This window comes from Eleutherodactylus coqui, chromosome 3 (assembly GCF_035609145.1).
Source record: "Eleutherodactylus coqui strain aEleCoq1 chromosome 3, aEleCoq1.hap1, whole genome shotgun sequence".
In the NCBI taxonomy this organism is placed as follows: Eukaryota; Metazoa; Chordata; class Amphibia; order Anura; family Eleutherodactylidae; genus Eleutherodactylus; species Eleutherodactylus coqui.
In genome coordinates this window covers 32,214,251-32,240,833 of record NC_089839.1, presented here as the reverse complement: position 1 = coordinate 32,240,833, position 26,583 = coordinate 32,214,251, and positions in this window count along the sequence as shown.

The following is a 26,583-nucleotide window of genomic DNA, read 5'->3' as shown; positions in this document are numbered from 1 at the left end:
AATCCAGGCTTTGTTCATCTTGATGAGTGTTAGCCTGTCGGCACTGTCGGTTGACAGGCGGGTACGCTTATCTGTGATGATTCCCCCAGCCGCACTAAACACCCTCTCCGACAAGACGCTAGCCGCAGGACAAGCAAGCACCTCCAGGGCATACAGCGCTAGTTCAGGCCATGTGTCCAGCTTCGACACCCAGTAGTTGTAGGTGGCAGAGGCGTCACGGAGGACGGTCGTGCGATCGGCTACGTACTCCCTCACCATCCTTTTACAGTGCTCCCGCCGACTCAGCCTTGACTGGGGAGCGGTGACACAGTCTTGGTGGGGAGACATAAAGCTGTCCAGGCCCTTAAAGACTGTTGCACTGCCTGGGATGTACATGCTGCTCGATCTCCGCACCTCCCCTGCTACCTTGCCCTCGGTACTGCGCCTTCTGCCACTAGCGCTGTCGGCTGGGAATTTTACCATCAGCTTGTCCGCAAGGGTCCTGTGGTATAGCAACACTCTCGAACCCCTTTCCTCTTCGGGAATGAGAGTGGGCAGGTTCTCCTTATAGCGTGGGTCGAGCAGTGTGTACACCCAGTAATCCGTTGTGGCCAGAATGCGTGCAACGCGAGGGTCACGAGAAAGGCATCCTAACATGAAGTCAGCCATGTGTGCCAGGGTACCAGTACGCAACACATGGCTGTCTTCACTAGGTAGATAACTTTCAGGATCCTCCTCCTCCTCCTCCTCCTCCTCCTCCTCCTCAGGCCATACACGCTGAAAGGATGACAGGCAATCAGCCGGTGTACCGTCAGCAGCGGGCCAAGCTGTCTCTTCCCCCTCCTCCTCATCCTCCTCATGCTCCTCCTCCTCCTCCTGTACGCGCTGAGAAATAGACAGGAGGGTGCCCTGACTATCCAGCGGCATACTGTCTTCCACCGCCCCCGTTTCCGAGCGCAAAGCAGCTGCCTTTATGGTTTGCAGGGAATTTCTCAAGATGCATAGCAGAGGAATGGTGACGCTAATGATTGTAGCATCGCCGCTCACCACCTGGGTAGACTCCTCAAAATTACCAAGGACATGGCAGATGTCTGCCAACCAGGCCCACTCTTCTGAAAGGAATTGAGGAGGCTGACTCCCACTGCGCCGCCCATGTTGGAGTTGGTATTCGACTATAGCTCTACGCTGTTCATAGAGCCTGGCCAACATGTGGAGCGTAGAGTTCCACCGTGTGGGCACGTCGCACAGCAGTCGGTGCACTGGCAGCTTAAAGTGATGTTGCAGGGTGCGCAGGGTGGCAGCGTCCGTGTGGGACTTGCGGAAATGTGCGCAGAGCCGGCGCACCTTTACGAGCAGGTCTGACAAGCATGGGTAGCTTTTCAGAAAGCGCTGAACCACCAAATTAAAGACGTGGGCCAGGCATGGCACGTGCGTGAGGCTGCCGAGCTGCAGAGCCGCCACCAGGTTACGGCCGTTGTCACACACGACCATGCCCGGTTGGAGGCTCAGCGGCGCAAGCCAGCGGTCGGTCTGCTGTGTCAGACCCTGCAGCAGTTCGTGGGCCGTGTGCCTCTTATCTCCTAAGCTGAGTAGTTTCAGCACGGCCTGCTGACGCTTGCCCACCGCTGTGCTGCCACACCGCGCGACACCGACTGCTGGCGACATGCTGCTGCTAACACATCTTGATTGCGAGACAGAGGAGGAGGAGGAGGAGGAGGGTGCTTTAGTGGAGGAAGCATACACCTCCGCACATACCAGCACCGAGCTGGGGCCCGCAATTCTGGGGGTGGGTAGGACGTGAGCGGTCCCAGGCTCTGACTCTGTCCCAGCCTCCACTAAATTCACCCAATGTGCCGTCAGGGAGATATAGTGGCCCTGCCCGCCTGTGCTTGTCCATGTGTCCGTTGTTAAGTGGACCGTGGCAGTAACCGCGTTGGTGAGGGCGCGTACAATGTTGCGGGAGACGTGGTCGTGCAGGGCTGGGACGGCGCATCGGGAAAAGTAGTGGCGACTGGGAACTGAGTAGCGCGGGGCCGCCGCCTCCATGATACTTTTGAAGGACTCAGTTTCCACAACCCTATACGGCAGCATCTCAAGGCTGATGAATTTTGCTATGCGGACGGTTAACGTTTGAGCGTGCGGGTGCGTGGCGGCGTACTTGCGCTTGCGCTCCAACAGTTGCGCAAGCGACGGCTGGACGGTGCGCTGAACTACACTGCTGGATGGGGCCGAGGACAGCGGAGATGAGGGTGTGGGTGCAGGCCATGAGGCGGTAGTGCCTGTGTCCTGAGAGGGGGGTTGCATCTCAGTGGCAGGTTGGGGCACAGGGGGAGAGGCAGGGGTGCAAACCGGAGGCGCTGAACGGCCTTCGTCCCACCTTGTGGGGTGCTTGGCCATCATATGTCTGCGCATGGTGGTGGTGGTGGTGAGGCTGTTGGTGTTGGCTCCCCGGCTGAGCTTTGCGCGACAAAGGTTGCACACCACTGTTCGTCGGTCGTCAGGCGTCTCTGTGAAAAACTGCCAGACCTTAGAGCACCTCGGCCTCTGCAGGGTGGCATGGCGCGAGGGGGCGCTTTGGGAAACACTTGGTGGATTATTCGGTCTGGCCCTGCCTCTACCCCTGGCCACCGCACTGCCTCTTGCAACCTGCCCTGCTGATGCCCTTGACTCCCCCTCTGAAGACCTGTCCTCCTGAGTAAGCGTTGCACACCAGGTGGGGTCAGTCACCTCATCGTCCTGCTGCTCTTCCTCCGAATCCTCTGTGCGCTGCTCCCTCGGACTTACTGCCCTTACTACTACCTCACTGCAAGACAACTGTGTCTGATCGTCATCGTCCTCCTCACCCACAGAAAGTTGTTGAGACAGTTGGCGGAAGTCCCCAGCCTCTTCCCCCGGACCCCGGGAACTTTCGAATGGTTGGGCATCAGTGACGATAAACTCCTCTGGTGGGAGAGGAACCGCTGCTGCCCAATCTAAGCAGGGGCCCGAGAACAGTTCCTGGGAGTGTTCCCGCTCCTGAGCAGGTGTCATTGTAGTGGAGTGAGGAGGCTGGGAGGAAGGAGGAGCAGCAGACAGAGGATTCGGATTTGCAGCAGTGGACGGCGCAGAACTGCGTGTTGACGATAGGTTGCTCGAAGCACTTTCTGCCATCCAGGACAGGACCTGCTCACACTGCTCATTTTCTAATAACCGTCTCCCGCGTGGACCCATTAATTGGGCGATGAATGTGGGGACGCCAGAAACGTGCCTCTCTCCTAATCGCGCAGCAGTCGGCTGCGACACACCTGGATCAGGAGCTCGGCCTGTGCCCACACCCTGACTTGGTCCTCCGCGTCCTCGGCCGCGTCCACGTCCTCTAGGCCTACCCCTACCCCTCAGCATGCTGTATTACCAGTGATTTGATTTCACAGGCAGGAAATAAATTGGCGCAAGACTGCAGGCCAAATATAATTTTTTCCCTTTTTTGAAAACGAAAGGCCCCACTGCCTCTAGTGAATGAATAATCTAAGTTTAATAACTGTGCTGTGGCCCTGCTAATGTGTCACAGAACGTGAGGGTAGCAGAGTTATTATAACTCTGGCAGAGCAGGTATTTTTTTCCCAATTAAGGAAAGCAAATGGCGAAGCCAGCAGTAAAACGTAGCTGGGTGCGTCTGATTTTTAAACGTTGCACACGCAGCCGACACGTGTCCACCGCCCTTAGGACGGACAGAGGCAGGACAAATAGAAATTTTTTCAGTTTTTTTCCACCAAAAGGCAGCACTGCGTATATTCAATGAACATGAGAAGTTTAATAACTGTGCTGTGGCCCTGCTAATGTGGCACAGAACTTGAGGGTAGCAGAGTTATTATAACTCTGGCAGAGCAGGTATTTTTTTTCCAAATTAAGGAAAGCAAATGGCGAAGCCAGCAGTAAAACGTAGCTGGGTGCGTCTGATTTTTAAACGTTGCACACGCAGCCGACACGTGTCCACCGCCCTTAGGACGGACAGAGGCAGGACAAATAGAAATTTTTTCAGTTTTTTTCCACCAAAAGGCAGCACTGCGTATATTCAATGAACATGAGAAGTTTAATAACTGTGCTGTGGCCCTGCTAATGTGGCACAGAACTTGAGGGTAGCAGAGTTATTATAACTCTGGCAGAGCAGGTATTTTTTTTCCAAATTAAGGAAAGCAAATGGCGAAGCCAGCAGTAAAACGTAGCTGGGTGCGTCTGATTTTTAAACGTTGCACACGCAGCCGACACGTGTCCACCGCCCTTAGGACGGACAGAGGCAGGACAAATAGAAATTTTTTCAGTTTTTTTCCACCAAAAGGCAGCACTGCGTATATTCAATGAACATGAGAAGTTTAATAACTGTGCTGTGGCCCTGCTAATGTGGCACAGAACTTGAGGGTAGCAGAGTTATTATAACTCTGGCAGAGCAGGTATTTTTTTTCCAAATTAAGGAAAGCAAATGGCGAAGCCAGCAGTAAAACGTAGCTGGGTGCGTCTGATTTTTAAACATTGCACACGCAGCCGACACGTGTCCACAGCCCTTAGGACGGACAGAGGCAGGTCAAATAGAATTTTTTTCACTTGTTTTACAAGCAAAAGGCCGCACTGCGTATATTCAATGAATAATAACTGTGTTGTGGCCCTGCCTACACAATTCTTTCCCTGCAGTATCAATGGAGGGTGCAATGCTCTGCAGAGGCGATTTTGAGAAGAAAAAAAATATGCAGCACAGCTAACAGCAGCCTGGACAGTACTGCACACGGATAAATATGGCCCTAGAAAGGACCGTTGAGGTTCTTGAAGGCTACACTCACTCCTAACACTCTCCCTGCCTATGCAACACTTCTGTCCCTAATGCCGGGTGCAACGCTCTGCAGAGGCGATTTTGAGAAGAAAAAAAATTTGCCACTGCTAACAGCAGCCAACACACAGCTATCAGTGGCCCTAATAAGGACCTTTGGGGGTCTTGAAGCCTACACTAACTACCAATTCTTTCCCTACAGCAGCTCCGGTACAAACAGCACTGTCCCTCATCTAACTCACAAGGCATCTGAGGCGAGCCGCGGGAGGGGCCGACTTTTATATTAGGCGGACACCTGATCTCGCCAGCCACTCACAGCAGGGGGGTGGTATAGGGCTTAAACGTTGCAGGGGGAAGTTGTAATGCCTTCCCTGTCTTTCAATTGGCCAGAAAAGCGCGCTAACGTCTCAGGGAAGGAAGTGAAAGTAACCCGAACACCGCATGGTGTTCGTTACGAATAACGAACATCCCGAACACCCTAATATCCGCACGGATATCAAGTTCGGACGAACACGTTCGCTCATCTCTAGTTTAGACTAAGCCATCATAAAAGCACAGTGGTCTAGTCCAAGGCCAGCATGGGAATCTCATGTCGGGGAGAAATTAAGCTTGGATGGAGTGTTGGTCAAGCACGCACAGTACCGCTTTATTCGTCATCGCTCTATTCAATGGGACAGCTGGAGATAGCCAAGTACTTGTATTTGGTTATTTACGTCAACCACTCTGAAATGGATTGGCACCAGGCATGCTCATCCGCCATGCCATTCAATCGCTTATTTGCTGCGGGGGTGCAGTGAGCCCACACCTATCCTGTGGGTTGGTGATAAAAGTCAATCTTGGAAATACTCCTTCAGAGCTTTTTCTGACTGGTGATCCGAACAAAGCTTTTAGGTTTTCCGATTTCGACCTTTGTTGGACATAATATGAAAACCCAAAAACTCTGCTCTGGCCACCAGTCAGAAAGGGACAAGAGCTTAGCGCAGTGCTGTTTCCATAGCTCTTATTCAGGTATACCACAAGGCATTATGCTGTTTCTGTAGCTCCCTTTCACTTCAATGAAAGCTACACAAACAGTGCTGCTCTAAGCCTCGGTTATTTCTGTAGGCTCCAGACAGTTGGCCATTAACCATGGCAGCAGTTTCCCATCTGGGCCTTGAAAAGCCAAGGGTATACCCCTTTAAGCCCTTAATGTCACAAGATGTACAGTTACTTTCTGGGGGTGCGGGGTTTTGTGGAGTGGCAGTGGAAGACCAGGAGCACGCAACAGCAGCGATAATTTAAATGCCCTGATTGGTATTTCGGGGTCCCAAAGGGCAATGAGATCACAAGGTGCCGTTTGGTTGCCATGGCAGCCTGGGGCCTTCTGAAGGCAACCAGGACAGCTAAGTCTGATTGCCTATCAAGCCACGCCTGTGAAGTAGCTTGATAGACTGCCTGTCAGACTGCGGTGTAGTGGCAGGTACAACAGGGCCCCTTCTTTAATGGGGTGGAGGCTCAGTCTTTTGTTGTCAGTGTTTTTTATGTTGCAAGATTGGTGTGCATTGCATAGCTGCAGCACTGAAAGAGTTAAGTGTCTGGTATGTGGATGACTGTCTGGTTTTGTATCTTTTTGTCTGTCACATGATGATGCCTGATATATGTGTTCTGAATGTTTTGAGTGCTGTTCGGGAGAGGAGTACAAGGCAGCTGTCTGTGGATACCTTCAACCCACATACACAAAATGGAGGAGGTTGAGAGGATGGCCTAGTGAATGTTGGGGACTACTCTCCAGAAGTTCTGCAGCCATTCGTGAATGTGAACCGGTAGAGACTGAGAGAGAAAGTAGTGTGGTACCGGGCCAGGACCTACAGATAACTGTGGCTGTGGTTTCTCCTGATGTCCCGTGAGTCCTTCCTGTCACATCACTTGTCAAGGAGCTGTTGAACTGTTCTATTCATGAAGTTAAGTAAAACAACCAGTCGCCCGTGTGTTTCTGGAGCCTGTGTCTTAAACTGTACCCGTGTGTGTGTGTGGATTTACGCCATCACCCAGGAATCCCCCCACGGAAGCTACATAGGAGAGGATTTACGCCATAATCCAGGAATCCCCCGCTGTGGAGGAAACGGTGGTGTCACGAGACAAAACAAGACTCAAGGTAATCCATTACTTGGGTTCCCCTTTATTAACCTGCCCTCGGCCCTTAGATGTGTCACTGGTTACCCTCCGGGTGGGAGATGGTAGAGCCACCGTGACTAAGCCAAACTCTACCCCGCTGTCTCCTAGGCCATGGCCCGCTCCTCTATCACTGCAGCAGTATAATGCAATACTATAGTATTGCATTATACTCTATGAGTGATCAAACAATCGCCAATTCGAGGAACCCCTAAAGACTTGCAATCCACTTAGAAAACTTTAAGGCCGCTTCCACATGGACGACGCATTGGTGGTCCATGTGATTTTGTTGCATTTTCTCACAGATATATCGCGATTTTGTGTCACTACAAAGTAGCACATGGTGCTACGGATTTTCATGGGGTGGGGGTGGGGACTTGAAATATAATCCCTACCCTGAAAATAAGCCCTAGCTGCATAAAAAAAACCACATAGATCACCTAACAGGCGCTGTTCACTCCACCACGTCTTCACTCCAGCTCCCCGGCACTTGCTTGAAGTTCTCCGGCAGAGCTTTCTAGTCAGGATTTTGAAAAACCTTGCCTTCAGGAAGCACTGCCTCTGATTGGCTGAGCACTGCGGTGCTCAGCCAATCAGAGGCAGTGCTTCATGTAGGTGAGGTTTTTCAAACTCCGGACCGGGAAGAATTGCCTGAAGACTGAAAAAAGTGCCGGGGAGCCGCAAAGACGTGCAGCAGCGGCTGTTAAGTAATGTATTTGGTTTTTTTTATTGCAGCTAGGGCTTATTTTAGGGCTTTTACAGGAGGATTTCCTGCTGTAAAAGTTGCATCGCACCACACGAAAACTCCATTTTCATACAATGCAACAGAAAGGAAGACTCCATAGGGAAACATGGGCTACAAAACATAGCAAATCACAACTGTATAGAGCATGCTACGATTTTGTATACTCGCAATGTTGCAGCCTACAAAACATCATTCGTGTGAAAGAACCTATTGGAAATCATGGGCTTCTTATGGGTGGCTTCACACGTGCGCCTGCGTACATAGGTGCATACCCCTGTACACGCAAAAACACGGGTGTATGCAGGTCCGCGCATTGTCTTCAATGGAGCCGCAGCTGCTGCCAGCCCGTAATTGTTTTTCAGGAAAGAGCTTTAAATATAAGCTCTTACCTGAAAAACAAAATTTTAGTGTAAAAAAAAAATATATATACTTACCTCTCCGCCGCTGCCGCATGTGGCAGATGTTTTCTTCATCCACACGGGTAAAAAGAATTCCTTGCTGCACCTGCCTCCATCTGTGACAGATGCGGCAAAGGAATTCTAAATCCCCGCGGGGATAAAGAACACATCTGCCGCATGCAGCAGATGTGTTCTTCATCCCCGCTAGAAATAAAGAATTCCCTGCTGCACCTGTCACATATGTGGCAGATGCGGCAAAGGAATTCTAAGGCCTCATGTCCATTGGGTAATTATATTTAGTAAATCAGTGCAGGTGACCTGCACGCGTGATCCGAGCACATAGGGATGCATTGGACACCTTGCCTATGTCATTTTTTCCTGCCACGCGGATCGCACGTGCAGGAAATCACCTACAGCATGCTGCATTTTCTGCGTTTTTCCCGCACGGACGGCTCCCACGGGCTCCCACTGAAGCCTATGAAAGACGTCCATAACCGCGGCACACCCACAGCTGAATATCTGCTCTCCGGCGCGGAAGCGCAGGAGAGCAGGAGTTAAAAAAAAAAAAGAATTCACGGCACATGCGCACGGCACGCTGCCGGCGTGCCAAGCACATCCGCCGGGCTGAAGAAAGAAGATTCGGCTGTGACGGGGGGCAGATCTGCAGCGCCTGGACAGGTAAGTAAAAACTTATTTTCAGGTCTCATATCTGCGGGAAAGGAGGGACTCGCTGCGAGATTCTGCATGGAGAATCCGCGCTGGCCGAAATTTCCCATTGGACATGAGCCCTAAATTTCCACAGGGAATAAAGAATTCCCTACCACAGCTGTCACAGTAGTGTCGCATCGCGAGAAAATTGGTGATTTTGTAGCCTGTGTGAAAGCGGCCTTAACCCCTTAATGACACGGCCTATTTTGGGCTTAAGGACGCAACAATTTTTGGCGGATTTTCTTCTCCATTTATCAAAATTCATAACTTTTTTATTTTTCCGTCGACGCGGCCGTATGAGGGCTTGTTTTTTGCGTGGCGAACTGTAGTTTTTATCGGTGCCACTTTTGGGTACATAGATTATATTGTAAAACTTTTTTTTTTTTTTTATGATAGCAGGGAGAGATAACGCATCAATTCTGCCATAGATTTTTTTTTTTTTTTTTTACAGCGTTAATCATGCAGCACAAATGAGACATTCCATTTTTTCTGCGGACCGGTACGGTTACAACGATACCAAAATTCTGGCATTTTTTTTAGGTTTTCCCACTTTTCTGCAATAAAAATACTTTTTTTGGAAATCTTTCTTCTATTCTAAATTGCTGCATTCAAAGTCCTATAACTTTTTTATTTTTCGATGTATGGAGCTCTATGAGGGCTTATTTTTTGCGAGACGAGCTGTAGTTTTTACTCATACCATTTTGGGGTACATACGGCTTTTTTGATCACTTTTATTGCGTTTTTAGTGAGGCAAAATGCTAATTTTTAGCATTTTGCCTCAGTCTTTTAGCGTTTTTTTTAGCGTTTTTTTGCGTGCACAGTCAAAAGCATGTGCAACTTATTGTACGCGTCGTTATGGACGCGACAATACCAAATATGTGGGGTTTCATTTTTTTTTTACCTTTTTTTATGCTAATCTGAAAAAAAGCATAAAAAAGGGGGTTTTTTTACATTTTTTTTTTACATTTGTCTTTTTTTTACATTTTTCTTTTCTTTTTTTTACATAATTTGAGTCCCTCTGAGGGACTTGCAGCACTGTGCCTATGATCGCTGTCATAAGGCATGGCAGAGCTACTGCTCTGCCATGCCTTATCGCTTATACAGCGATCATAGGCATAGGCAATACAGGACGCCGGTGTCTGGCGTCCTGTTGCCATGGTGACAGGCCGGGCTCTCGCGATGACATCGCGAGTTCCGGCCGGAGACACGGAGGGAGTCCGCTCCCTCTGTGAACTCTTTCCCTGCCGCGATCTACTTAGATCGCGGCAGGGAAGGGGTTAACAGCCGGGGGCGCATCTCCGATGTCCCCCCGCTGTTGCAGCGGGACGCCGGCTGTGACTGACAGCCGGCTCCCGCTGCGAGAGAGCGCGGGATCTTATGTGATCCCGCGCTATCTCCAGGACGTAAGTTTACGCCCTGTTGCGGGAAGTACCCCGCTGCCAGGACGTAAACTTACGCCCTGCAGCGGGAAGGGGTTAAAGGGGTTGTCTCGCGAAATCAAGTGGGGTTATACACTTCTGTATGGCCATATTAATGCACTTTGTAATATACATCGTGCATTAAATATGGGCCATACAGAAGTTATTCACTTACCTGCTCCGTTGCTGGCGTCCCCGTCGCCATGGTGCCGTCTAACTTCGGTGTCTTCTTGCTTTTTTAGACGCGCTTGCGCAGATGGATCTTCTCCCTTCGGCTGGTCTCTGAAGCATCGGCGTTTTGGCTCCGCCCCCCTTGTACGCGTCATCGCGTAGCTCCGCCCCATGACGTGTGCCGGTTCCAGCCTCCTGATTGGCTGGAATCGGCACGTGACGGGGGCGGAGCTACGTGATGACGCGTACAAGGGGGCGGAGCCAAAACGCCGATGCTTCAGAGACCAGCCGAAGGGAGAAGATCCATCTGCGCAAGCGCGTCTAAAAAAGCAAGAAGACACCGAAGTTAGACGGCACCATGGCGACGGGGACGCCAGCAACGGAGCAAGTAAGTGAATAACTTCTGTATGGCTCATATTTAATGCACGATGTATATTACAAAGTGCATTAATATGGCCATACAAAAGTGTATAACCCCACTTGATTTCGCGAGACAACCCCTTTAAAGTTTTTCAGTACACTATATGGTACATTAAATAGTATAATTAAAAAATACAACTCGTCCCGCAAAAAACAACAGTTACGTCAATGGAAAAATAAAAGAGCTATGATTTTTTTGAAAGTACGGAGGAAAACCTGGAAATACATTTTTCAAAAAAGGCAGTGTCATTAAGGGGTTAAGGCACAAAGTAGGCCAGTCTCTAAGAGGTTATTCAATGGGTTGCAAAAAAAGAATTAATAAAAATCTTGTTATTTGTATAGCGCCAAATTATTTCACCATGCTTTCAGGTAATTTATTTATTACCCCCCCACCAAGCTGGGTACTCATTTTACCGACCTCGGAAGGATGGAAGGCTGAGTCGACCTTGAGCCAGATACCTGAACCCTGTAGGGATTGAACTTGCAACCTTCAGGTCATGAGCCGGCTACCTGATCCAATGCGGGGATGAAGTTGCAACCTTGAGCGAGAGCTTAGGACTGCATTCTGATGCCTTCGCACTCTGCGCCACACGAGGCTTTATACAATGACAGGTAAAACCCTTATCAGAAAAGTGGTGGAACGCCTTGACAAATGACCCGCGAGGAGTCCTACGTACTTTCTCTGGTATATTCAGATGTGTTCGAAAATCCCAGGTCTTCATAAATACAGCAATAAGAATGGCATAAAAATGATATTTTTAGACCATTTTCATGCAAATGCCGTATGACTTGTCACTACTGTACCGTATCATTACCAGGACTGACTAAGCAAAGGAAATTCCTTGTACGTATGATGAATGCAAAGGTGTAACCATCAATCAAGCGGTCATAATAATTTTGACTACTGCCTGCTAGTCATTTGTATGAAATGACTACTTTGGAGCGGGCCTGCTACCTACATTCACAGTATACGGTTCCCCCAATGAGTTAGTGGAGCAGCTTTGAGATTCTGTGATTATGGCTGTTATGGACCCTTGTATGTATTCTTCATTATGGTTACACGGTGTTTTAGAAGCCGTCACCGTGATGCATCGCCGATGATTAAAGCTGTTTATTACCAGGCCATAAATATTTGTATGCTAATGTCAATGACGCCGCTTCTTTGTGCTTTTTTCATGATAATGTAATTCATTGTCTTTAGATAATAGGTCTGCAAATGCTAAACCCAAGAATGCCTGAAAGCGCATAAAACTGTTCCTGACCTATCCTGACGGGAACAGTTAAAATGATGGAGGCCAAGTGCATTGAAATCGCATTAGAGAAGATACAAGCCTATTAGTATTCGCGGAAATAGCTATACTATTAATCAGGAGGCCACTGATGTTACTATGCTGCTTTCTACTGACCCCTCAAATCATTTTGATGGCAGAAAAGTTGGATGTTAGAGCCCTGTATCATGAGGAGGTTAGTCCGAAACCATCATTCTCCCTACAGACCACTCCTCAGGTCCCGGGATCTAGCTTTCTGTGGCATATTATGGAACTAATAAGGGGCAGACAATGGGGAGGTGACCACCTAGAGTACCACCTTGCCACTCATGAGATGGGGTGCAATTTTAGGGCTCAGTCAGACGAGCGTTCTTTTGCGCGCAAAAGAAAAGAGCTCCACGCATTAGCAAAATGCGCGTGGCCATAGCTCCATGCCCATTGCTTCCAATGGGGCCAGCGCTGCTGCAGCCAGCCCCATTGAGAACAATGGGTTGCAGGCAACCCCCCACAGTGATTTTCAGGGAAGGGCTTTAAATATAAGCCCTTCCCAGAAAAATCATCCCTAGGTGTTGAAAAAAAAAAATTACTCACCTAGCAGCGCTGTCTGGGCTCCGACACGTCTTCTCTCTGCAATCCCGGCACTGATCTAAAGCACTTTCAATTCATGTCTCTTGAAAGTGCTGGTCTGATTGGCTGAGCGCTCATCCAATCACAGGCAGCGTTCAGACATTCATTGAATTACAGCTAAGCGCTGCCTGTGATTGGTCACAGTGCTCAGCCAATCAGAGGCAGCGCTCAGCCATTCATTGAATTCATTGAATTTTCTACACCTAGGGATGATTTTCAGGGAAGGGCTTATATTTCAACCCGTGCAGCACGGACCTTCCTGGCACACAGATGTCCTATCTTTTGCAGGTGCGAGTATTTTGCGCCTGTAAAAGACGGGCATGTGAACACCACATAGGGAACCAATGGTTCTATCTGACGCGCTTTTTTTTGCGCTCAAAGGTGCACGCAAAAAACGCTTGTCTGATTTCATCCTTATTGGTAATATTTGTCTTTGTAACACTTAATATTCAATACAATGAGTGTATCACGTGCCAATATGGCTGCTCAGCTTTTTGGCGGTGTCCGTGTGCATCTCTGCGGAGGTTTGGCCATATCTCTGGTACTTACTTGTGCACCTCTGGGGTCTCAGCGACGACATTACATGACCCTACAAGCATGTCTTGATAGTATGCTATGGTCCACTGTGGCAATCCAATAGTTAATTCATCATGTTCTTTGTTCTGCTGCCACAGTGGTTTCTAATCAACTCATTATCTACTTTATTTAGACTCTGGGGCTTCAGTCACGCTTTGCCTGAGTATCAATGCAGTTGTTCCTAGGTCTGGGCTTGTCAACTGCTAAACTAGGTCACTGTGCATCATCCAGCTTTGTCTAGCCTGTTACTCGTGTGGCTCTGCTACATCAGCTTGTTACCTGCAGAGCTCAACCAAATCAACTGTTTCCTACCTAGCTCAGCTACATCGTCAGTTACCAGCAAAGCTCAGCTACTACCCACCCAACTCAGCTACATCGACTGCTACCTGCCTTGTTCTGCTACATCATTCAATTAGCTTCATGACTCTGCTACATTGTCCAGTTACCTGAATGGCTCTGCTATATCATTCAGTTTCCTGCATGGCTCAGCGATATCATTCAGTTGCCTGCATGGCTCTGCTACATCGTCAAGTTGCCTGCATGGCTCAGCTATATCATCCAGTTGCTTGCATGGCTCTGCTACATTGTCCAGTTGCCTGCTTTGCTCTGCTACATCATCTGTCCAGTTGCCTGCAAGGCTCTGCTGCATCGCTCAGTTGCCTGCATGGCTCTGGTACATTGTGAAGTTACCTGCATGGCTCTGCTACATCATCCAGTTGCCTGCATGGCTCTGCTACATCATCCAGTTGCCTGCATGGCTCTGGTACATTGTGAAGTTGCCTGCATGGCTCTGCTACATCATCCAGTTGCCTGCATGGCTCTGCTACATCATCCAGTTGCCTGCAAGGCTCTGCTATATCGCCCAGTTGCCTGCATGGCTCTGGTACATTGTGAAGTTGCCTGCATGGCTTTGCTACATCATCCAGTTGCCTGCATGGCTCTGCTACATCATCCAGTTGCCTGCATGGCTCTGCTACATAGTCTATTTGCCTTTATGGCTCTACTACATTATTCCAGTTGCCTGCATGGCTCTGCTACATCATGCAGTTGCCTGCACGGCTCTGCTATATGAGGAAGTGCTGATAACTATTGAGCCTTAACCAGAAAAGCTAAAACTGCCTTACTATTCTACATGTTCCTCCTGGATGTCATTGCACTTGCGACATCTCCTGCAGCTTTTTAAGTCCCTGCAAGTACAATTCTTCCATCTGCTGGTCAAACCATTCATTTGCAGCATTAGTTGCCTCCAAAACACTCCCAAACTGTTGTCCCTTTAGGTGTTTTTTGAGATTGGGGAACAGATGGTAGTCAGACGGAGCCAGGTCCGGCGAATAGGGTGGATGGGGCATCAGTGGAAAGCCTAAGCAGGTCATTGTCATGCAACAGGATGACACCTTTGGAGTAATTTCCTTGATGTTTTTCCTTAATATTTTGCTTTAGCTTGGTCAATAACAAACAGTAATATATTTTGCATTGATGGTTGAACCCTTTGGAAGGTCCACGAGCAGAACTCTCTCTTATCCCATTTGCTTCTGCGCTAACCTTTGCCCACAGAAAGTCTTAGGCCTGGGAGAACCACTATGCCTCCATTCCTTAGACTGCTCCTTTGTCTCTGGACCATAACAGTAGATCCATATCTCATCACCAGTTACCAGTTTGTCCAGGAAATCTGACTCATTTCTTGCAAAATACTCCAAAACAGTCACCGATGTCTCCACACGTCTCCTCTTCTGTTCGGTTGTCAAAAGTTTTGGGATCCACTTGGCTGTAAGATTTCTCATTCCCAAGCCGTTGTGGATAATGGAACCAACTCTCTCATGCGATATCCCCAGATATGTAGCAATACTTTTGGCTGATATTCGGTGGTCCTCCATGATCATGTCATGGATGGCTTTCACATTTGCAGGCAAGGAGACGGAGACAAGCCTTCCACTGGGTTTCTCACTTTCAACACTGAAATGGCTAGTTTTCAAATTTATAACCCACTGTTGCCCAAAGTTTGTGACTAGAGATGAGCGAGCATGCTCGTTTAAGCCTGATGCTCGATCGAGCATTGATATTGTCGAGTAACTGATTACTCGACCGAGCACCATGCGGTGCTTGGGTAAATTGGAGAGAGAGATGGAGAGAGATGGAGATGCTCGGTCGAGTAATCAGTTACTCGACAATATCAATGCTCGATCGAGCATCAGCCTTAAACAAGCATGCTCGCTCATCTCTATTTGTGACATTTCATCATGGATCTGCTTTGCACTTTTCCCTTGGAGAAACATGAACCTTATTTTGGCCCTATGCTCTTCCACACTTCTTTGGACATGCTGGCATATTCACTTCGGACCAGAAAAAAATAAGTTAAAATCGTAGATAGTTGATTTTTGCAACATTGAATATAGACAAATAGACAAGTACACCCTGCAATTTACAGCTCCCTAGCTCAATTTTGTCTGGGTAAGGCTCAATATTTATCAGCATTCCCTCGTTTTATCCAGTTACTTGCATGGTACTGCCACAGCAACCAGTTACCTGCCCGGCTCTGGTAAATCATCTGTTACCTGCCCAGCGTTGCTATATCGCCATCAAACCTTATCTGACCATCTGTGCTGCTAGCCACGCCATGATCATCCATCTGATCTTGGTTCCAAGAATCAACTAAACAACAGCACCTAAGGTAGATATCATTACAGCATTAGAGAATGCTTCCATCAGTTACAGGAGTCCTGGGGAGGTCTGTGCATGCCTTGTATTGCACTCCCTGCTCCCAGTTAGTCCTCCTCTGCTCCAGGCACCGAGGCTGCACTGAGTACTGATGAAGCCCACATCAAGATATTATAGTGCATCATCATTAGGATGGATCCAGGAAACTACAGGGTGCAGCAGAAGAGTTCCCAAAGGATTGGAGAAGTCCTTGCACATAAAGCTTGTAAATAACCATGGGAGTGGCAGCCGCCCAACAGTAAGAAAAGCTGAGAAGTTTTTCTTTTTTTTTTAAAGGTCTGGTGTGAGGTCTAAAAGGGCTAGAGCTACATTCATTATAGGGTCTGGTCTGGGGTCTCTTAATTATGCATCTGATCTGGAGCCTGCTTTAATTCTGGTGCAAAATCTTCAACAGTGAAACAATCTGCCCCAGGTGTCATTTATAATACTGGTTTCTGATTTTGTGGCAGAGAGGCTTTTAGGCACTAGGGCCTGGGTATGACTGTTCCTTATAGCTTTGTCCTAGGCCTAAGATGTTTTGGAAGTTAACGCTGCAGTCTACGGGAGAAATTGTCATGTTGGTCTGGGTCAAATGGAGAAAAAAAGTAAATTGAATTACCAGATGAAATATTTACTTTCATATTGATTGTGGGTAGAGATGAGCGAGCATGCTCGTTAAGGTTAGTTACTCAAGCAAGCATAGCTATTCTCAAGTAACTGCCTTCTCGTCCGAGCGTGCTCGAGGGGGGGGCGGCGGAGGGGAGACAGAGAGAGATCTCTCTCACTCTCCCCCCGTGCTGCCCTCCGCTCTCCCCCGCCTGAGCACGCTTGGACGAGAAGGCAGTTACTCGAGAAGAGCGATGCTCGCTCAAGTAAATAACCTTACTGAGCGTGCTCGCTCATCTCTAATTGTGGGATTGCAGGGCTTGGGAGAGGACTAGAGATGAGCGAGCATGCTCCTCCGAGCTAGATGCTCGATCGAGCATTCGCATACTAGAAAGTACTCGTCACTCGAGCGAGCACCATGAGGTGCTCGGGTAAATTTCAGGAGAGAAAGAGAGAGAGAGAGAGAGAAAACCATCCCCTATGCCTAGCATGGGGTACCTTGAAAAATGCTTGAGCTTCCCATTGACTTCAATGGGGTTTGTTACTCAAACCGAGCTCTCGAGCATTGCAAAAAGCTTGGCTCGAGTAACTAGCACCCGAGCATTTTGGTGCTTGCTCATCTCTAGAGAAGACACAATATGCCAAACCTGCTTAGAACACCAAATCACTTTGTCCCAGCCCTGGTTGTAATAAGAAAGCAAGTTTTATATTCTTAGTCACACAGAACATACAGATGAAGCAAAGGTTACATTGAATGTAAGAACTTTCTGCAACAAGTTACAGATGTAACAGCACAACAGAGATATTTGGCACACTACATCTGTAGTACAGGCTGCCGGGTGATGTTCGGCCATACAATGCTAGTTGCATAACACGGTCACTGCTATTCATAGTCAATGAATCAGCTCAGTGCTGACTTAACAGAGTAGTGATGCATTGCTAGCTCTGTATCTTATCTTAAAGAGGTTGTCGAAAATGACAGTTTTATCTAACACCAGATTCCCCATGACCACAGCATAACAAAGAGATCATACTCATGTTAAACTAGAACAATATGGGAAGGGAAGTGAAAAGTCAGGCAAAAATATACAGCTAATTAATACGTTTGTGAACTTCGCTACTAGAAGTGGAAAGAAAGAACAAAGACAAAAAATTCAGAAGGAAAGTAAAGGAGCAAGAGACATCGATCACAAACTAACATGTTTTTACACAAATGCACAGAAAACAAGGTGATCTGCTATCTTGGAACTAATTCTTACCAACAGGGAGGGAATAGATGAGGAAGTAAGGGTGGCTGGGACCTTAGGAGGCAGTGATCACGCTATCCTTGAATTTTGCATTAAAAGGGAAGGAAAACATAAGAAAACTCAGACCTCAAGGTTGGATTTCAGAGAGGCAGATTTTAATGAACTCCAATGGCTGGATGTTCTTAAGAATAGAAATGTCCAAGACGGTTGGGAAATATTGCAAAATGAAATTCTCAAAGCCCAATCATTAACAATCCCTAAAGAAGAAAGAATAGGAAGCATTTAATGAGACCAGGATGGATGAACACAGTACTTGCACACATGTTAAAAATGAAGGAAAATCTACTTATCAAATTGAAAGAGGGGGAATATCTAAAGAAGAATATAATGCGACCTGCAGAAACCGTAGGGGAAGTGTCAGAAAAGCTAAAGCTAATAATGAATTGAGGCTTGCAACAGAGGCCAAAAGCAATAAAAAAGGATTTTGGGGGTATGTTAAAAGAAAAGTGAAAGATGCTATTGGATGCTTATAAGATGAAAATGGTGAATTGGTTAAGAATGATGATGAGAAGGCCGAACTTTTAATTTCCTATTTTGTATCTGTTTTATATCAGAAAGTAGATGTAACATCAACTGATCTTCCATGTGCTACTGGGGGAATAAAAGAATGCAGGCTATTTATAAGCAGAGAGATGGTGTGCGAACACATAGCTAACTTAAATGAATTCAAGTCTCAAGGTCCAGATGAATTACATTCTACGATACTAAAGGTAGCAGCGGAGATAATTGCTGAACCACTCGCCATAATCTTTGAAAATTTCTGGAGAACAAGAGAAGTCCCAGAAGATTGGAAAAGGGCAAATGTTGTCTTATCTTCACAAAAGGGAAGAAGGTGAATCCAGGAAACTACAGGCCTGTGAGCCTGACTTCTATACCGGGAAAAATCTTTGAACAAATTCTTAAACAGCTTGTATGCAAGTACTTGGATAAAAATGGAGTAATTAAGCAGGGTCAGCATGGGTTTGTAACAAACAAGTCATGCCAGACGAATCTAACTCCCTTCTATGACAGAATCACCTGGGTTGATCAGAAAAATGCAGTGGATATAGTATTGTTGAGAAAATTGTAGATCAATGTATCAGTTAATTGTTTTTCTATTAGATTGAAGACTAGAAAGATATAGCATGCTGCTAGTATAAGTAGTGAAGGGGTTTAACAAAACCTTTTCTATACCAGTGAATGGTAGGGATAGAGACAGACAAAAGACCACCTCCCTTGCATTCCTTTTCACTGAATTGATAACGTTTTTTTTGTATGTTATAGCTACGCCTAAAAAGGTGTAACTTATGTTAAACATTTAAGTTTAATCCTATTATGTACTCTTATTAATCTTGGAGGTATGTACTTTTCCTGTGATGTCATTTATGCTATATAAACCACATGCACCTTTGAATACATTAGAAATCATTTGATACCGCAACAAGTCTGGTGTGATTTGTATTTCTCCTATAGGTCCAGACTACTACACGAGATCTGGGATTGTCTTGACTTTAGTATTTGACAAAGTATCTCATACCATACTTATGGAAAAAATGACCAAATATGGGATTGCCAAGGCAACTGATAGGTGGATTCACAACTGGCTTAAAGAGTGGTCATAAATAGCTGCATATCCAAGTGGAAGAATGTATCAATGGGGTACCACAAGGCTCTGTCCCAGGCCTAGTGTTGTTCAACATTTTTGTAAATGATCTGGAGGAGGGAATTTATGAGAAACTGATCAAATTTGCAGACGACACAAAGCTAGGAGGAATAGCTAACACTAGGGAAGAGAGAGAATTCAAATAGATCTAGAAAAGCTTGAACAGTGGGCGGCGACTAGCAGAATGGTATTTAACAAGGAGAAAGTCCTACATCTGGGCAAGAAAAATTAAAAAAGCACATACAGAATGGGAGGAATTGGGTTAAGCAACAGTACATGTAAAAAAGACTTGGGTAGGCTAAAAGATCACAGACTGAACATGAGTCGAGAGTGTGATGCAGCAGCAAAAAAGACAGACACAATTCTGGGATGTATTAAAAGAAGCATAGGCTCTAGATCTATCTAGGCTCTAGATCCCCCTCTACTTTTCCTTTGGTCAGACCTAATCTGGAATACTGTGTCCAGTTCTGGGCACCCCACTTTAAAAAAGACATAAACAAACTGGAGCAAGTTCAGAGAAGAGTTATCAAGATGGTGAGTGATCTGAAAATCATGTCCTATGAGGAACTGTTAAAGGATCTGTGAATGTTTAGCTTGCAAAAAAGATGGCTGAGAGGAGACCTAATATCTGTCTACAAATATCAATTTTTCCAATTATGTTTACATTAACACAGTTCAAGTCTGGCAAATAATGTGAAATTGTTCAAAGGTTCAAAAGTAAGTTAAAAACATACAAAAGGCAACAATAGTCTGAATTTATGATTTCAACCAAAGGGCTTTTTTCAGGGTATATGAAGGACAGCTGCACTGCAGCACAGGAAGCAAAATATGGTTATTATGGCAAATTAAGAAATTGGATGCAATATATTCCTACAGGTGTCTCAACTTTTGTAGATTACTTTCAAACCCTCTAATTTTATATAACAAGTGTCGGAACAGACTGCATCACAACGCCCAGTAGGGTAGGATTTGCTCTTCAGAAAAAGAGAAAATTGTTATGATAATAGGAAAAAAAAACAATTAACCAAAGACAGACAGAAAATTATAACCTTTTAGAAATGTAGGTCTGTCCTATAGATAAATTGGCAAAAAAGTCAAGGTGGCAGTCAGAATAGTTTTCTTTACCATCAAAAGGCATTTGGAAACTGAAGGATAAACAAGTTTCATTTCAACTGTGAAGAGAAGACTTCTATCTGCATGTGTGACCGGTAGAGGATCTGTAAGAAAACCACTGCTAAGATTGCAAAATAAAAAAAGACTTGCATGGGCCAAGCAGCACCTCCAGTGGACTACTGAAGAGTTTTAAGAATGTCTTATGGACTGTTAAATCAAAATTTGACATCTTTGTTACATCATGCGGGGTTTCTGTATGCCGTAGAGTAGATTAAAAGATGGTTCCTGAGTGTGTGACTCCAACTGTCAAAGATTGAGAAGGAAGCATGGTGGTCTGGAGCTCTTTTGCTGGATCCAGATTTGGTAGCTTGCACAGGGTGACTGGCACACAGGACAAAAAGGGCTACCACAGAATTTGGATATACCATACAATGACCACTGGTATACGCCTAGTTAGTCAGGGGTCCTTAATTCAGCAAGACAATGATCAGAAACATACTTCTTGCTTATGCCAGAACTACTTAAGAAGACAAGAAGAAAAAGGTAGGCTTTAAAGAATAAAATGGCCTGCACAGTCCCCAGACTTAAACCCTATTGATCTTGTTTTGGGATGAACTAGACAGAAAGCTGAAAGCAAAGCAACCTACAAGTGCAGCACAATTGTGGGAACATCTGCAACAATGGGGGCAACTGGGAAGAGTCAAAAATCTAGATTTATTTTGCTGAATCCATTATTTTCAGTTATCCTAACTTGTTTGTTTATTCTGTGCTTTCATTTCTAAGTACATTTGAGATATGAAACAGTATATACATGTTCCAAACCTTTTGACCAGTAGTATACATCCATAAGATGTTACATCTGCAAATGCAACAAAGAGCCATCGCCTCCAACAAATAAATTAAATGTGAAGGTGCCTATATACCATGGCTGCAACCATACAATAGAAGCATTTGGTGAAGAATGACTGCTTCCACTTTTGTCTTTCACTCCATTCACTGATCTATTCTAGGACATTTAATTAGACTTTAAAACCTGGTATCCTGCTTTCCCTGGATCCACTGAGTATTATGCCCAGACAGAGGTGCCTGTTAGAGTTAGAAACCCATCCAAAGCCAAATGATCATTTAAACATGGCAGATGGGCCCACATGTTTTGATCAAACTATGCAGAACTTTGCATTTTTATGTGGTTAATAGGGTATATAACAGTTATGCATATTCATTCAGATATTAAATGTGTATGAATGCTGTTGCCACGTGTTTACTTGTACTGTATTGCTGCAGCAGTGGTGTACATGCACCCACGCATTTAATTTTTGGAGGCGCTGGCTTTGATTTTTTTTTATTGAAAAACAGTGGTGTGTCACCACCTAGTGCTGAATTAAAAAGTCTTGGAAATTTTAAAAAAAATCTATGCACCATGCTAAAATAGCTCAGTTGGGAGAGCATTAGACTGAAAATCTAAAGGATCCTGATTTCTGCAAGTTGTATTGAGCATGAGTTGTTTAAAAGTTATGGTTTCTCTCTTCTTCAGACTAGCGATAGGTTAAAAAGTTTTGAAAAATTCAGAAACCATGCCAAAATAGCTCAGCTAGGAAAATGTTAGACTTAGGGCGGACACCCACTGGCGTTATTTTCTATCTTGCGCTGCGAGAGCTAGTGAAAACACTTGCCTCGCAGCGCAAGAAAGACGCCGGAATGAGACCGGGATATTGCCAGTCTTTGCAATGGGGCCAGTGGCAGCAGCGCTAGCCCCATTGAAAAGATATGGAGAATACCGCAGACTTCTGCCACAGCTGTCACAGCTGTGACAGCTGTGGCAGAAGTGCAGCATGCTATCCTATTGCTTTCAATGGGATCGGCGCTGCTGCCGGTCCCATTAAAAGCAGTGGTTTTTGGCAAACCCAGCAGTATGATTTTCGGGGAAGGGCTTGAAATATAAACCCTTCCCTGAAAATCATCAATAAGTGGTTTAAAAAGTTTTTAAAAAGTACTCACCTCTCCGCCACTCACACACGTGCTCCGGCTGGCTCCCCGACACTGCTATCCAGCACTTTCAGCAGGCAGGGATTTAAAAATCCCCGCCTCCTGAAGGGGCTGTGCTGATTGGCTGAGTGCTCACCCAATAACAGCTAGTGCTTAGCTATTGGCTGAGCGCTCAGCCAATTAAAGATAGTGCTTAGCTATTCATTCATGAATAGCACTATCTTAGCTATTCATGAATGGCTAAGCATTATCTGTAATTGGCTGAGCACTCAGCCAATAGCTAAGCACTAGCTGTTATTGGCTGAGCGCTCAGCCAATCAGCACAGCCTTTTCAGGAGGCGGGGATTTTTAAATTGAAAGTGCTGGATAGCAGTGTTGGGGTGCCAGCCGGAGGACGCATGTGAGCGGCGGAGAGATGAGTACTTTTTTATTACTTTTTTAACCACTTATTGATAATTTTCAGGGAAGGGCTTATATTTCAAGCCCTTCCCCAAAAGTCGTTTTGCCAAAAACCACTGCTTTCAATGGGACCGGCAGCAGCGCCGATAACATGCTGCACTTCTGCCACAGCTGTCACAGCTATCATAGCTGTGACAGCTGTGGCAGAAGTCCGCAGTATTCTCCATATATCTTTTCAATGGGGCTAGCGCTGCTGCCGCTGGCCCCATTGAAGGGACTGGCAATATCCCGGCGACATCCGGGGTTTTTTTCTCGCACTGCGAGGCGAGAGTTTTCACTTGCTCTCGCAGCGCAATAGAGAAACAAATGCCAGTGAGTGTCCGCCCTAAGGCCGGTCTCACATGATTGGATTGCAATTGCAGAATCCATGATAGTCAACCACACAGACGACCCATGGTATTCCGCACACATTGATAAAATAGAACATTCACATATCCACTCAGGTTAGCAGATAGCACGGACGGCTTCCATTGAAGTCAATGGAAGCCATCTGACTCGCAGCCCATCTGCAATTGTCATTGCGGATAGGCCACGGGTACCTGTATCATTGCCTATCAACAGGGCAGAAAAAAACAAAAATAAAAATCTGTACTGCGCATGACCGACGGTGAGCATCCCCGATCATCGCAATACAGAAAAGCGAAGATACGCAGGGTCACCGCATGCAAAATCCAGATGTGCAGTGGGAGACCAGTAGACTGAAGATCTCAAAGGTCCCTGGCTCAAACCTGGGTTTTGGCTGGTTGTCTTCAGCATGAGTTGTGTTATGATTCTACTTTCTTCTTTTGTCAATTGGAGTTTTCATCCTGGGGAACAACAGAGTAGCAATAAGATAAAAAGTCTTGCAATGTTCAGAAAAACTGATGAGATGCCAAATACTATAAGTTTTTCTTGCTGAATTTAAATACTTCCAGGTTCGGAACACAAACAGCATTTTCCTATTACTGTAAATGTATTCATATACAACAATGACAAGACGAGACTCGGTGACAGATTTCACACTCCGTATGCAAAATTTGTTTTGAGAAAGGTTAATATTCCTCTTCTTTAAAATGCATTGTCTTTAAGACGGCTGTAAAGCAGTATGCAGCTACTGGGGATTTGAATATTGTTCAGTTTTGCTAGCACCATCAAGATTCCGCACTTCTCCTCAATTAAACCTCCTCTTGTAAATGTCATGTTGTTTTGGTCCTTCTGAAAAGAAAGCATACAAAACACAAACAACCCGTTATCACAAAATGACTTATTTTCAAACCACATTTCTAAGAAAAACAATTTTGTTTTAACTTTGTTTTTCTGGTTTTCCCATCCATATGAAGGTTCATTTTGCAAAGAGTTTTCAAATTGGCATTACAGCATAGACTAAACTTCCATTTTTGCACATATTTTTTTCAACAGAGAAATATAGAGGAAAACCAATAGAAAAAGAGCACATGGTCCATCTAGTCTGCCCTGATATTATTTCTAGAGATGAGCAAACGTACTCGGATAAGCACTACTCGTCCAAGTAATGTGCCTTATCCGAGTACCGCTGTACTCGTGCTGAAAGATTCGGGGCGCTCCGCTGCTGACAGGTGAGTCGCAGCGGGGAGCGGGGCAGAGCGGGCGGGAGAGAAGGAGAGAAAGATCTCCCCTCCGTTCCTCCCCGCTCTCCCCTGCAGCTCCCCGCTCCGCAGCGCGTCCCGAATCTTTCAGCACGAGCGGGGAGGTACTCGGATAAAGCACATTACTCGGACGAGTAGTGCTTATCCGAGTACGTTCGCTCATCTCTAATTATTTCCTTTTTGTTTTTCTCCTCGGTTGGATGTATGCTTATCCCAGGCATGCTTTACTTCACTTAATGTTGATTTTTATACAACAATCGCTGGTCATATGTTCTAAGTATCTACTACTCTTTTAGATAAATATTTTTGACATTGCTTCTGATCTTTCCTCCATCTAATCTCAGATTGTGCTCCTTTGTTCTAGTGTTTCATTTCATAATAAAAAAAATTTCACTACTGAACCTTATTTATAGCTTTAACATATTTTAAGGTGACAGATGCAGCAGAGGAATTCTTCAATTCTCTACCACAGCTGTCACACATACCAGCTGTGGTAGAGGATCCTGCTGCCGGCAATTGATTTCAGGGAAGGGCTTTAAATATAAGCCCTTCCCTGAAAATCAAGTAAAAGTGGTTTTAAAAAACAAAAAAAATAGATACTCACCTTGCTTCAGCTGCTTCTGCATGCGGCAGATGTGTTCTTCATACCCGCGGGGGACACTGCAGAGGTGGACAGGTAAGTATATTTTTTATTTTTTTTACACTAAAATTTTTCTTTTTCAGGGAAGAGCTTATATGTAAAGCTCTTCCCTGAAAAACAGTTCAGTGGTGCCGGCAGACCATTGTCTTCAATGGAGCCGCCGGCAGCAGCCGCGGCTCCATTGAAAACAATGCGTGCACTCCCTATGGTGCATGCATGTCCTATCTTTGCAGGCACACGCCTGTAAAGTACGGACATGTGCACTCACCAAAGTGAATGCATTGCTGCAAATAGAAGCGTGTTTTTGTGCGTGCGTATGCACGCACAAAAATATGCTCGTGTGAAGCCAGATTGCAAAATAAAAAAAGACTTGCCTAGACTAAGAAGCACCTCCAGTGGACTACTGAAGAGTAGAAGAAGGTCTTATGGACTGATGAATCAAAATTTGACATCTCTAATACATCATGTGGGGTTTTGTAGGTTGTCGAGTAGGTGGAAGGTTCCTCAGTGTGTGACACCAACTGTCAAACATGGAGAAGGAAGCATGATAGTTTGATTTTTTTTTTCCTGGATCCAGAGTTGGCAACTTGCACAGGGTAACTGGCACACTGGATAAAAAGGGCTACCACAGCATTTTGATACACCAAGCAAACCCTCTGGCTTACACCTAGTTGGTGAGCAGTTCATATTACAGCAAGAAAATGATCCAAAACATACTTCCAAGTTATATCAGAACTATGTAAGATGACAAGAAGTCAGTAGGCTTGAAAGATTGGAATGACCTGCATAATCTTCAGACTTAAACCTCATTGAGCTTGTTTGAGATGAACTTGACAGAAAGGTGAAAGCAAAAAAAAACTTACAAGTGCAGCACATTTGTGGGAACTTCTGTAACAATATTGGGAAGAAATTTCTGAACAATATGTGAATGCAGTTGCAGAAAGAATGTCTTGATTGTGTGAAGCTGTTATATCAGCTAGAGGGGGCTACTATGAGGAGTCAAAAATCGAGAATTAATTTAGTGAAACAAAGTTAATCCATTTAACTTTCAGTCTCATTTTAACTTGTTTATCTGTTCTGAGCTTTCATTTCAAAGTACATCAGAGATATTAAACTGTGTAAATATTAATAAAAACTGGAAAAATTCAGGTGTTCTAAAACTTTTGACTTTTAGCATAGATAGATATTGATGTATGTTCTCTGGCTCCTTGGTCAAAAATAGACTATACAGTTCAGGAAATGTTTCTTGGTAATTTATTCATCGTGAACCCAT